This window comes from Mastigoproctus giganteus, chromosome 12 (assembly GCF_048544385.1).
Source record: "Mastigoproctus giganteus isolate SK-2022 chromosome 12, ASM4854438v1, whole genome shotgun sequence".
In the NCBI taxonomy this organism is placed as follows: Eukaryota; Metazoa; Arthropoda; class Arachnida; order Uropygi; family Thelyphonidae; genus Mastigoproctus; species Mastigoproctus giganteus.
Window position 1 is genome coordinate 56,312,059 of NC_143586.1, and position 14,223 is coordinate 56,326,281.

General features: G+C 36.3%; 1 protein-coding gene across 1 annotated transcript in view; it reads right to left on the reverse strand.

The window, feature by feature from the left end:
- Positions 1-14,223, reverse strand: part of LOC150077080 (thyrostimulin alpha-2 subunit-like) — a 163,375-nt gene that overhangs the window by 69,109 nt on the left and 80,043 nt on the right. The window lies entirely within an intron of this gene.

The following is a 14,223-nucleotide window of genomic DNA, read 5'->3' on the forward strand; positions in this document are numbered from 1 at the left end:
AACTCAGCCAAGGAGTTAAATTTCAAAACCAGGGAAAGATCATTCTATCCCTCACAACTATAGACCCATTTCTCTTACCAATTGCTTGAGTAAAACTTTAGAAAAAATTATACACCGCCAATTAAAATGGTATCTGGATTCAAAACATTTAATCGCTGATAACCAGTTTGGTTTCAGAAAAAATCGGTCATCCCTGGATCTCATGGTCAAAGCTGAAACAAATCAGGAATGCAATTATCCGAAATGAACATCTTGTTATGGTCTGCCTTGACATAGAGAAGGCCTTTGACACCACCTGGCGTTTTGCTATCTTGAAAGATCTTCATTCCCTTGACCTGAGAGGCCACTTACCATGCTACATATAAAACTTCCTTCAGTATAGATCTTTTCAAGTTCGCTATCAGCAAGTCTTCTCGCAAATCTATATACAAGAGGAAGGAGTCCGACAAGACTCAGTTCTCATTGCTACCTCATTTGCATTGAGAATAAATCATATTACCAAACGTATTCCCAACACTGTGAACTCATACCTCCATGCCGATGATCTGACTGTTTCCTGCAGTTTACTGGATATGAACTTCATTGAAAGGCAACTACAAATCTCACTAAACAATGTTGAACTATGGATGACACAGAATGGTTACCGACTATTTCATTCACAAAATTATCTGCATTTCAAGAAAATATACACAGATGGATCAAAGTCTGATAGTGGAGTAGGTGCTGCGGCAGTTTTCTCTTTTAACACCATTTCTGTATCTCTGCCTACTGAATGCAGCAGTTAGACAGCTGAGTTATTCGCAATCAAGCTTACCCTAGAAAATATTCTCCATCAAAAAAAAGTATAATATATACGGACTCCCAGAGTACACTTATAGCCTTACAAAACACCTCCTCACTAACAAATCCTTTAATAAAAATCATAAGAAGTAAGGTGATTCATATTCAGAAACGCCAGTAAGTAGTCATCTGCTGCTGGATCCCGGGCCACACTGGAATATCAGGAAACTAATGCACAGACTATGCTGCAAAACATCCATCTAACCCAGTATCTTCAGGTTTTTGCGTTCGGTAAATTAATTACAGATCTACGATAAGAAGGATATGTAAGGAATAATTGACGCTTCTATGGGAAGCTCAAACGAATACTAAGTTATTGCAAATAAAACCAAAACCACAGTTATGGACTTCTAGTTTCCGTGCAAACAGAAAGGAAGAAGTAATCTTAGCCAGAGCACGAATCGGTCACAGTCAGTTTACTCACCTATTTCTCCTCACAGGAAATAATCCTCCACAGTGTTTTCAGTGCAACTGTCAGCTCACAATGAAGCACATTCTTGTTGAATGCACTCTGTACAAACAAGCTCGGCAACGCTCATTCAGCTTCCTTCCAAATCTAAAAGAACCTTTAAAACTCTCTCATATCATAGGCAACGATGCTAATCCCTTAGAGTTATTCTGCTTTCTTAAATGAATAAAATTATATGATCGTCTCTGACTGTTTCCATAACAGTCACCATTGATAACTTTCATATCACTGATATGCGCAATATGGCCTAAGTAGCCCTTGCGCCAAAAATAACAACAACAACAATCATGATTTATCGAACCATTACTGGTAGGAAGAAGGACGTCATTCTCCTTCTTTAAGGGAAGAAGTGAAAAAAATTAATTGCCTCCCAATGTCAGTAAACTTATTTTTTGGGTGATGCAGAAAAAAAATCCCCTTCCTTACATTATTTGGCCTTACTAATAGTTATACTAATTAGCTCTAATACAATTACTGCCTCCCCAGAAGAAAATAAATCTTGAAAGAAAAGGATCAGAACAACAGATCATGAATAAAACCATAAAAAAGCGATCTGGAGACAATGGAAAAGGAGAACTCAAAGGCAAAAAGAAAACTGACAAACAGATATTAATAGATGCAAAAAGGACAATTTTAGGAAGAGAACAAAAGGTGGAAAGAGTATAAAATTAAAAAGAATATTTTACGACAAATGCCACTGAAATAAGTGGACAGAAAGATACTTGCGTCGGTGTCACCATGACAACGATATTTGCAGATAAAACAGCTTTTTGATGGGTACATTTTTACGAAAACTTCATTTGCAAATTCCATAAAAGGTCACATACATCATCACCGATTGCATACAAGGATGTGCATAACTGAGAAACAATTTAAATTCTGTCAAAAGTGGAAGTAAATTAAGAGATTAAAATTGAAGGTTAGTAATTCTTAAGATTAAGATCAACAAAAGTTAATCAATAGAGAAAATACGCGTAGCCTAAACAAAATCATATATCCGTTAAAACTTTTCGTTAAACACTGATAATTGTTTTATTTTAAGTTTTCAAGATGTTTGATTTCTGATATTTTTGGCAGCTATAAGTGTGTTCAAACTTTCGTCTTTTCTGCAGGATAGTAAGAAGACAAAACTAATGATTTTTTTACTGATAAATGTGTCTTAGAGCTAGGTTGTTTATTCTGCAGTAAGACCAGTTGAATAAATACGAAATACAAAAGACAGCACACACGAGTGAAACTACTGTTGTCCTATCTCGGTGATTATCGCAAGGCTCCAATCCCATTGAATATTTAAATCACATTGCACGAAAACTCAGATTCTTGAAATTACTTAACTAATTAAAATGTACATATACAATCACTACAGAAGATTAAGTCGAGAAAAAGAAAAACAGCAGCTTTTTAGCTAAGACAATTTCAGCTGTTCAAAGAATTTAATTACATTTCGTAGTGCACAAACGAGAGTAAGAGATTTAATAATTAACAGCGTCACTGTTAAATCATAAGCTGGAACGTGGAATCACAGGAAAAATCCGTAGATGGACTGCAAGATGGCTGCAGGGCAGGAAACAGAGGGTTGTGATTAACGGTTGTGTTTCGGATTGAGCTATCGTAGGAAGTGGAGTTCCCCCAAGGAACTCCACTTCCACTTACTGGGACCACTCTTGTTTTTGATTTTCTTAAATGACATCGACGAAGGGCATTATGTCAAAATCTTCAGATGAAAACAAGGTTGGTAGAATAGTTAATGATCAGCACCAAGCACAGCTTCTGCAGGACGATTTAGACAGACTTCAGAGATGGTCAGAAGAATGGCAGCTATCTTTTAATGCAAGGTTACATTTGGGATAAGCAACCTCAAAATAACTTACACACTTGGTAGGGGTAAACTAAAACAGTAGAGGGGAAAAGGGATTTGTGTGTTACTATACGGTCGGACATGAAGTTCTCCGGGAAGTAGACAAGGGCAAGGAGAGCCCATGATGTCCTATCGATGACTTATTGAACATCATCATCATCATCAGCCATTTTCAATCCACTGCGGGATGAAGGCCTCTCCAGCAACTTTCTATTGATTTATTGAACAGATCCTCCTAAAAAAAGAAATCCAGCTTCCTGAAAGCTCGAATCCCTTCGATGACGTGAGGAATTTTATGGGCCTTTTTCACAACGTGGCTGAGATAGTCGGTCTCAGGCGAAGGGAGCATTGATTTTTCTTCCGGAAACTCGGGTTTTTCGTCCGGCAAACAGAAAATCGACTACAGAACACTCGCAATTTACAGACAGTATACATGGAACAACGTGGCCCTAGTTGCTGATGCTCCAATAACAACAACTCTCACAACATCCTCAGGTTCCTTGCACTGACTATAAGTCTATCATTCGAAACATGCTATGACAATTGGTCTCAGATCAGGAAATGTAACACCAACAATAAACTTTACCAAATAAAACAAGATCCAAAGCTGTGGCTCTCTGGCTTCCGACGAAACAGACGAGAGGAAGTAGTATTGGCAAGACTCAGAATTGGACACACTCATCCCTTATTATCGGGAGAAAACCCACCCCAGTGCTCATCCTGTCACAGTCAACTTATGGTTCGTCATTTTCTGGTTGACCGTCCCTTACATTCAACCATTCGATCAAACACTTATTAGTATCCCTCCAAGTTGACCATCTCACACGATTTATCCCACTTCTTGGCAAAAGAAGCAAATATAGAACAACTTTTAATTTATTTAAAATATATTGGTCTGTACAGGAACATATAATTTAACATCTCAAACGATATGATCATTCAAATAAACTGTGAACAGACATAATTTGGCCTCAGTAGCCTTTCTGTCGCTATTCCCAACATCAACAACGCGAACTTTGGCATTTTCACTCGGCCAACATTTAATCAAGTGAGTAATGGTGTTTTGATCGTGGGTGACTTACACAAAACTCAATGGATAGTGAATGTCATATTTAGATATTCACGATTATCAAATTGTGTGCTAGATTAATGGAATAAGACAGAGACGGGCTAATAGAATTTTCAAACCCAAATAGATGCACATTGCATGCCTGACAGCAGCAAAACAGGAACTAACGTAATATGCTACTGATGAGTTTCTACTTCGTAGAATGTTGCCAGTCAAGTAAACACCGATGGTAAAACCTTAATAACCTACAAGAGGTTATATATTCGGGAGAGGGATTTAAGGAGATTAAGAGAATTAAGTAACATAAGCAATGATTCGCATTCCGACGAAAGAGTAAATTTTAATTAAGAGAATAAAAATAACTTCGTAATAACCATAGCTTCGCTACATAAAAGTGATCCCTCAGTTAGAGGGTCTCTTTATTCTAGCAAAGCAAACAGAGATATTTGGTTACACGACGAAACTCTTAAAATCTTCCACAGAAAACTTCCAATGCTTTAGACAGAGATAATATTCGCTCCTCATTTTCACTACTTTAAAATTTTCGAGACATTTTAAAGAAGCGTAATTATAGATATGTACACTGCGTGTCCAAAGTAGCTGAAATCCCTTCACAAAGCTTAAAATTATGCTCTTTCATTTTCAGAAGATACCGAACAAATGTATCTTGAAAAGAAGGATTTAGCCTACAGGAGAACAGAGCGGCATCGGGTACTAATTTTCACCTTGAAAGGCCGTAATCGGAAAGGCATAAATTATCATATGAATTTACTAATGGCCTTTATTTGATTAGGAGAGCCAGGCACACTTCTTAATTAAGGACTCCGAATTAAAAAAAACTCCTTAAAAACTAATTAAATAGATTAGTTTTTCGTTTCCAAGTTAATCAGTGTTACTTAAGCACAATAATAGTTATCTACGTTATGGTTGGTTCTGGGTAATCCAGTAATGTTTGTTCGACATTGAGGAAACTCCTTTTTTTTTCTTTTTTGAGCTTTAAAATAAGTTTATATTATTCACTCACTGGCCAAAAAATTAGGAACCTTTTTTTTTTAACAATTGGCGTATTACAACTGGACTGTGGGAAAAGTGGGAGAAGATCGTATGGTCTGATGAATCTCGATTTACACTTTTTTTTGCACCAATTATAAGGTGAAAGTGTGGTGTAAATCTCATGAAGCCATACATCCAGTCTCATGTCTACCGCTCAAGCAGTTGGAGGTGGTATCATGGTATGAAGTATGCTCTGTTGGTACGGACTGGGCCCGCTCATGCCGTTAGAAGGTCGTGTTAAGTACAATGAATACCTTTCCGTCGTATCGGACAAACGCCACCCTGCAATGGTTCATTTTTACCAGGGTTGCGATGGATTCTTTCAAGAAGACAAATTCTCCAAATCTGAATCGAGTTGAGAACGTCTGAGATATACTGGAAAGGGCAGGTCAGCTTCACTGTTCTCTACCGATCACACAACAGCTTACAAATATCTTGATGGAAGAATGGTCAAAATTGGAGCTAGGTTCCCTCAGACACCTAATGGAATCTATGCTGCGACGTGTATAGGCTGCAATCCGAGCAGAAGGTGGCCCTAGTAGATATTGAATGGTTTCTAAATTTTTGGGCAGTCAGCGTATATTTGAAATACGTAATATTCCTATTTTTAACTTTATAATAATACTAACAAGAGGATGAAGCAAATGAAAACAAAACTGTTTTGCCATAAGACATGTCCAAATACTCGTTATATTGTGAAATGAAGGTAGAAGTCAAGAATCCTAACATTTACATCAAGGTAGAATTAGGCTTCTTAGAATTTGAAGCGAGTTGTCAGAATATGGTAGTCGTACGATGCGTGTTCTGTAGTCAGTCAGTGTTTACGTTTGAGATGAAAAACCTGAATTTCTAAGATAAAAAATGGCATGCAGTCCTCGCCTGAGATTGACTAACTCAATAAGAAGTCTATAATATTTCTTCCCTTCACGTCAAGATGGAAATGAAAGGTTTTTATGATTTTTACAAGTTTAAAGTAACACGACACGTCGTTAATTTTAAAAATATACATTTAAAATTTAAAAAGTAATAATAAGTAGTTTCAAAACTCTGTATTTTGACTTCTTGGTTACGGTTGTACCAACAACAGACGTTTATACAGGGTGTTTAAGAAAGTGTGGGCTGTACTTTTAGGCTCGATTCAAGACCTGGAAACAAGAAAAAATTTATATAAACATATGTGCGATTCCCAAACTGTTATGGAGTTATGGCTGTTTGAATTTTAAACAAATGGCTGTAGTTTTGAATGGTAAAAATAAAAAATAATAATAAATAAGAATAAGCAGACATAACTACTAAAATGTTTATTCATACTAGGTGCATGTTTGCTGACTTTATTTATTTTTATTATTTATTACAATCGAAAACTGCAGCCATTTTTTTAAAATTCATCCATAGCTCTGTAACCATTCACAATTACATAAACAAACTGTTTCCATTGTTTTCAGGTACTGAATCGAGGGGAAAATTGAGGCCCACATGTTATAAAAGATGGTCAGAACAGTTTGGAAATATCTAAAATTGCGTATCTAAAGCGTAATCTTGAATAGATTTTGCAGACGGTTTCAAAACGAATTCGGAGTGAGACCAGAGGTCTAAAGGTTTACTAATATCTTCAAAATAAATCAAAAAGATGTCTGTGAAATCCCTGGTGTCTATTGATAATAAAACACAAGAAAAAAAATCAAAAATGAAACAGTACGACAAATGCCGACTCTAGTTAGATAAGCAATAAGTTTATGTGTAAACGGCACCATTATTTCATTACCGGAAACTTTCAAAAATAGCATTAAAGTGATATCGATTAGTTTCGTCGCTAGATAGCACCACGAACAAAAGGAAACGTTTAAAAAATCACTTCCACAGATTAAAACAGCCTCTTTGACGTCTACGAAATTTAGAAGGCGTTTTCTTTCTTCCCTTTTTTTTTTCTTTTGTAATGCGTCACCCAAACTGTATCTAGTCAGTAAGCAAGCAATAGCTTTATCTGCGTGTCATTTGCTTAAAACTCAGAATTCCAAACATTCCACATTTCGATCTTAAAATCGTATTCTGAAGTGTTGTGAGGCAGCAAAGAAACCAACACGATATTTAATGCCTCCTGGACACAGCATCGTGACAAACAGATGATGCAACTGGCAGGAAAGTGTCAGAAACAGAAATTCGCTTTGATGAAAACGTCAAAGAATCCCATTGTACTAAACGACAATCCGCTTTGATAAAAATGCTATGCATTTTGGATGCGTGATATGGAGAGCTGAAAAAAGGGAAATAAACTGCAAAATCTTTGTTCTTAGAAATCCTTTTACTGCTACAAGAAGAAAGAACCAACAGATGAACTGGAAAACAGCCTTAAGGTGATCAAAAGCGTCTAGATTACTTCGAATGATTGCACCTATCTGTTAAAAGCATTTGCCACACACACTATACTCGAAGATGTATCGGAATACTAAATGAAAAAACAACTGGTTAGAAAAAAATACATTTTAATAATGCTCATGACTCTTCCATGAGCTTTAGTGACATCAATAACCCTCTGGGGGACTTTCAACTAGGTTTTGCCATGTGTAAACTGGAATCTTTTTCCACTGCTCCCTTAAAGCTGAAGACTCCCCAAAAAGTAGGAAATCTGATTCAAGCTCTCAACGGTTGTTCCGAAACAACCTAAAGTTGTTTAATTGGATTCATATCTAGATACATTACTCTTTAAACTACTGTTGTACTGATCGCACTTTGTGTTATGCCAATGCAAAGGCTCTCACCAAAGAGTTGCCATAATGTAGATAAGACAGAATTGTCCACAGGGCACAAAAGACGGCTGCATTCGTGATTTCATCGCTGACAACCAGGAGACTAAGTTCAAATATGATTTGGACTGTGTAGTGTAGCGTGACTAGATGCCGTTGGCGACAAGAGGCACAGAGATGAGCTTTAAAGCCTAAAATCCAGAACAATCAAAGGAAGCCAATGTGAGCTTCGCCATTTTCGGGTAATATGTGTTCTAAAAATGAAAACGAAATTTATAAAAGTATGGTTTAATACATCGTAAAAATATTTACATTAATATACTTTAGGAATAATTAAGCAGTATTTTAATAAAGCGAATCAGAAACCAAAGATTTTTACTCATACATTTTATTGAACTTCTACCCTGATCATATTTTCACTTTGATCATTTTATAAAAATCCTTGTACATAATGACACATCCATCTGAATGTGTCATTATTTCTGAAAATACTCTTTCAACATTTCCATTATGTGACGGAATAGCAAACAAAACGCCAAAAAAAATAATAATCAATTAATACACCGTTATCATTACCTTTGTTAATAGCATCGCGTTCAGGAACCTCTGCCAGTCCCTTAGTAACTTGCACTATTCATCTCAATGACCAGAATCTTCAGGAGACAAAGGGAAGGGAGCTGACGCCATAAGAGAGACTGATCTCTGATTGGTTAATCAGAGGAACCCAGTAACCGCACCCTCCCTATAAAAATTCTCTTGTAATTATAAACCCTGATTTTAATTCCTTAGTAGAAAAAAAATATTTTTTCAAATGAATATTCTGTTGCCAAATTAGATGGGTCCATAATATATCTATATTGCACCCACATTTCTATTTATCGTCCTATGTTTAAATTTTCTAAAATACATATCCTATTTAAATTTCCTTTTGATAATAAGTAAACTTTCCTTTTACTCGATTTTTATTTTTCTTACAATAAAAGCGTGGGAGTATGATCGTAAACGCAACTCATTTTGACTTTGAATTTGATGGCGAGTTGTCACAGAAATAAAAGTGGACAGGAACGCAATCCCGTATTATATGCAAAGTTGGTTAGGTTGTTTTTGATTATCACTAAGAACTCTGACCACAAAGCATCGATGTATGTCTTTAAACTGGGTGTATTCCAATGCTGGTTTGGATTGAAGAAGCGAAAAAAATGTCAAAAAAAACCAACATTTCGACCAAAGACCGACTTCTGCTGCTATATTTTAAAAGAATCAATAAGTCCTCATTTACCAAATAAACCGAATTGAAACTCAAACAAAAAGAGGCAGCGAGTGACAATTTCATTCAACTATGATGTTCCCAAATGGTGAAAATTTATCCACTAAAAATAAGAGCATTCTCTCTGTTTTACACAACTAAAAAACGAATCAACAAATCCTTCAAATTTTAACAGACCTCAATATCGTTGCATAACTATAGAAAAACGGAAATGAATCGATTCCACAAAAGACAACAAACAGACCAATAATTGCAGAGATCTCAGAATCGCTCAATTCAACCAACTCACTAGGTAGTAGCCGTAGTAATCACTACCTGGTCAACAGTAAACAAAACAAACCAGCTAATTAAACAAGTCGAAGAAACAGCAAAAATAGCAGATACTGTTACTTGAAGGAACTTCCAGGAACATTGTGACTCCACGCCTATAGAGTAGCAACCCGCATTAGACAACAACACTGTTTATCTGATATACGAACACTATCTAACTGAGCAACGTTGATTCGGGGCTATTTCCTGCAAATAACATGCGGGAAGTATCGTTCCCAACTGTTCCTAGACCTCCCCTTCTTCCCCCAGCTGATCACTACTACTGAATAGATCATTAAAGCCATGTCTGCGCCATCCCATCACTCTTGGAAACTTGTTAGCTCTTCCATTTCTGCTTTATTTGACACGTTTCCTTCCCCATCCGTATACAGTGCATCTATTGCTAACTGTCTAGCTATATCTCGTTCCACCAGTCTTTTATCTTCCCCCCTCTCTCTCTCTGTATGTTTTGTTTCTCTATCGAGTTTTCTTTTATTTTCCAAAGACATATAACATACGAAACCCAAAATAATGTGCATCCAATTAAATTCTAGCTTATTTCACAATCAAAAATTTAATTAAGATTGAAACTCATTTGAACATACCAGTAAGAAATACGAGTATCTTCCACTTGGTTTAAAGATTCGAAAAGAAATAACGTGTATCATTAACCTGACTTTTAATGTACCCCCATGGGTTACATTAAAAGTCGTGTTATTTAAATGAGTTTTATTGAAATATTATACGTGCTACAGGATAGATAATTAAAATGCATGGGAAAACAATTAAAAATTTTTGGTCACGAAAAATAAATCGTGTGTCGATAAATATTTTCCGGGTGGACAGAGGAAAACAAGTTACACAACTGAGTTTACATTTCAGATATTGAAAAGATGGAAGAACAAGCACGATGTAGGTATGCCCACAGTGTCAGGTAGGCCAAAAAACTTACGGATAGTTGTGGATCCTTGAAGAAAATGGTTAAGATGTTGTTGTAGTTGAGTTTTAGAAGCATCAGCGACTAAATCCATATTGCTCCATGTATACTGTCTGTAAATTGTGTGTTCTGAGGTCGATTTTCTATTTCCTGGATGAAAAACCCGACTTTCCGGGAGGAAAACCATGATATCCTCACCAGAGACAGACTACCTCAGTCACGTTGTGAAAAAGGCCCATAACAATTCCTCACGTCATCGACAGGACTCGAACTCGGGTCTTTTCCACCTAGTGTGGGGAAGATGACCATTCTTCGTACATTGACATCAATAAGGTTGGAGGAAAACCAATCCAATGGTTCACATGATCGATATGGACATCGACACAGTTTACAGGTACACACTAATGTACACACTTTATTTTACACACTAAAATAAAGAAATAATTAAGAAAAAACTGTAAAAGTTTGACCACCTACGACGAAAGCCATGCTTTTCATGTTATTAGAAATAAAATGACGAAAATTAATAAGGTATTTCTAACTCTTCATTTTAAAATTAGGCCTGAGTGTTTACACAAGGGAAAAACGATATTTCTTAGAATAAATAAGACATTAAATTTTATTCTGTGATTTTTTTTTAAACTCACATTCACAATTGATGGAATTTTTGGGGGGGGAGTAGATTTTATGGACTCGGGTTGAAAAGAACAAGTAAGGAACTTCATCATTATACTCTCTCACTATCTCTGAAAAATACGAAGAGAATAATAACTCTTTAATAATCAAAATCCTTTAACTATTCATTCAAACATTCAAATGAATTCAGGTGAGTATTGATTATAAAACTGTGGCGTGGTCCGTTATTATTGTCAACAATTCTGTTTTTTGTCAATCGACTGAAGGTATTCATTACGTGACATCAGACTTTACATTCTGATTACCTTTCTTAAGGAATAACTCATGGTTTTCTTCAGACAGGAACATTTTAATTATATATAAAACTTATCTGGTTTATGCGGTTTATTAAATATTCAGAAAAGCAGCAAAACTCTGCAGTTATGAAACAAAAATATGAATACCATCCAATCTTTATAATTACATCAAGCATTTCATTTCTACTGAAGTTAATTTTTTATCTTCCAGCAATTCCAACCAGTTTTCTTAAATTTAATCTCTTACAAAGACTTCGTAATCCGTCTATCAGTTATATGAAATGCAGTTAAAAGTCTAAATTTTTTTTAGTAGAAATCGCCGGTCCTAGTGTTCAAGGACCCGAAAACGACAGCAAGTCGGATTTCTCCTTACAGGGAGTAAGAGAGGGGCCTTAGTCCGTGGGAGGCTTGTGCATTGCATCAATTACACCCCCTCCCCCCCCCCAGAAGGACCGGCACTGAATTCAAACTATTAATTCAGAATTTGAAACTTACAACAGCATACTCTCTGGGCGGAAATAATGAAGCCATGTCTCATCCGCCGTTATCACTTTGGGCAGAACTGCACCATCTTCAGTAATCATGCGTTGCAGTTCCTAAGAAAGCTCCATACCAACTTGCTGTTGCTTAGGCGCGAATAGTCTTAGAACACAGCATGCACAATCACGTATCATATGCAAATGCCCATGGAAAATACCATGCGTGTTTCCTACCGACATTAACATCTCTACCAGTTGCTTTACTTTTATACGATGAACTTCTCTCACGATTACAGAAGCAGCGTTTATGGTTTCTGTGGTGAAAGAAACCATAAACACTTGGATGGAACTCCAGGAGCGCCGATTTTTGTGATTGAATCAACGTCCATCTTTAAACATTTTAAAGCACCTGCGAGCTGTGTTATATGGAAGCGTAGATTCACCATAAGTCTCATTTGACATTTCATACGCTTCAGCTGGTGTTTTCTCAAGAAGGACACGAAATTTGAGAGCAGCATACTATTCCTCGCGTGTTACATCCATTGTTACGTAGGCGACACAGAACAAGCATAAACTTGACCGAAATCCAAAGTCACACATGCGCACGAGTCAACTGCATAGTCGCTATGTGATGCAGCTTGGTTTGGTCCGGTCTTAAATTCTACAGCTCAGCAAGAAATAGCAAGCAGTACGGTTCTTCATGAAAAATTATGATCATTCTGTATTGAACAGCCCTCGTATTTGCATACGCAACCTTAAAATCTATTTTTCTTTTTTTAATTTTTATATCGGAGTCTATCCGACGAGGATCAACATTTACTTAAGATTCCCACTTAAAATTTAGTTGAAACTCCGAACACTTTATAGTTGAATCAACTTTTATCATCGCTGAAAGTAACACCTGAAAACATTTTACCCATAATTATACAATGGTTAATACGCTTCCTGACAACCAAGAGGGATGTAATAGACAATTTTGCAAGGATGTTTTTTCCATCGATCCGAATACCTGACCTATCGTTTAGTTTATAGGCTGACCAATACTTTCGTATTAGCTTAATTTTGATTTGGAAAATTATGACCACAGCTGCTAATGTGCCATTAAAGTCGTTTGGTCAGACAGGATAAAACATTGGCCAATGTTCTATGCAGAACATTCAACAACCAGCAATGCAATCACTTAGGACTAGAGTCGCTTGAAATTCGTAGGGCTTTGTATGATTTAAAACTGCTCAGTCACTGGACAGATCCTCGCAACAGATCTCCTCGCTTGTGGCCGACAAACCCAGCCACGTTGTGAAAAAAGTCCATAAAAATTCCTCGCTTCATTGATTGAATTCGAACCCGGGCGTTTTTCCACCCTATAATCATGCACTGTGCTACTCGCGAGGGACATGTACATCTTAATCTAATCTTAAGATTTGGACCCAAATCTTTCCAAACAGGTGATGGACGTCGAAATGCCCACGCTGCATTTTTTTGCAGTTTGGAAAAATTGTTCTGCACATTTATCTGTCAATCTTAACACTAAATATGAATACTTTGAAAATGCGCACATCTCTTCGATTTCTCTGGTTCTTTCCACTCTATGAACAGACAGGCAAAAAATATTTACGCTGCAAAGATTTATTTAGGACTTATTTTTCCTAACCTCAAGGGACCTTTAAGTTGAGCCTCTTTCTGAGAGAGAGAATTAGACTTATGAAATTAATTACATATATAGGACAAAGTATACCGTCAGTTTATGGAGATTATTCTATAAATCATGTCATAGAAATCGTAGTCTTACAAGCTAATTACATTGCTGAATATATTCAGTCTACAATCACAAACAGAGACGTACTTTGAAGAAAATTAATATCTTTATAACAGCATTATGGAATTGTAAATTATCTGACCGAAGCCAAAGTTTAAAATGTCATTAAAAACCACCGCTTATGATATTACCTTAATGAGTTTAATAAGTTTTGGGCACGGTTTTTACAAGAATTCTCGTGTCCCTAATCAACCAATCAAGATTTATCGGTGTTGAGCACTGCAAATTAAATCGGGAAGATTAACATCATTAGTGAGTCCAAGATTATAAGGTATGGGATGACATTTCCTTAATCCTAAGTTAGATTAATTAGGCAGAGATTTTAACTGGGTGCCAGTGCTGCATTAATGAATCAGTTAATACTTTATGTTTTGCTTTACATTAATAGAATGAAATCTGATGTACTCTTGGGAAAGACTAGACAGAGAAAAAGAGCTTTCCAAAATTGGT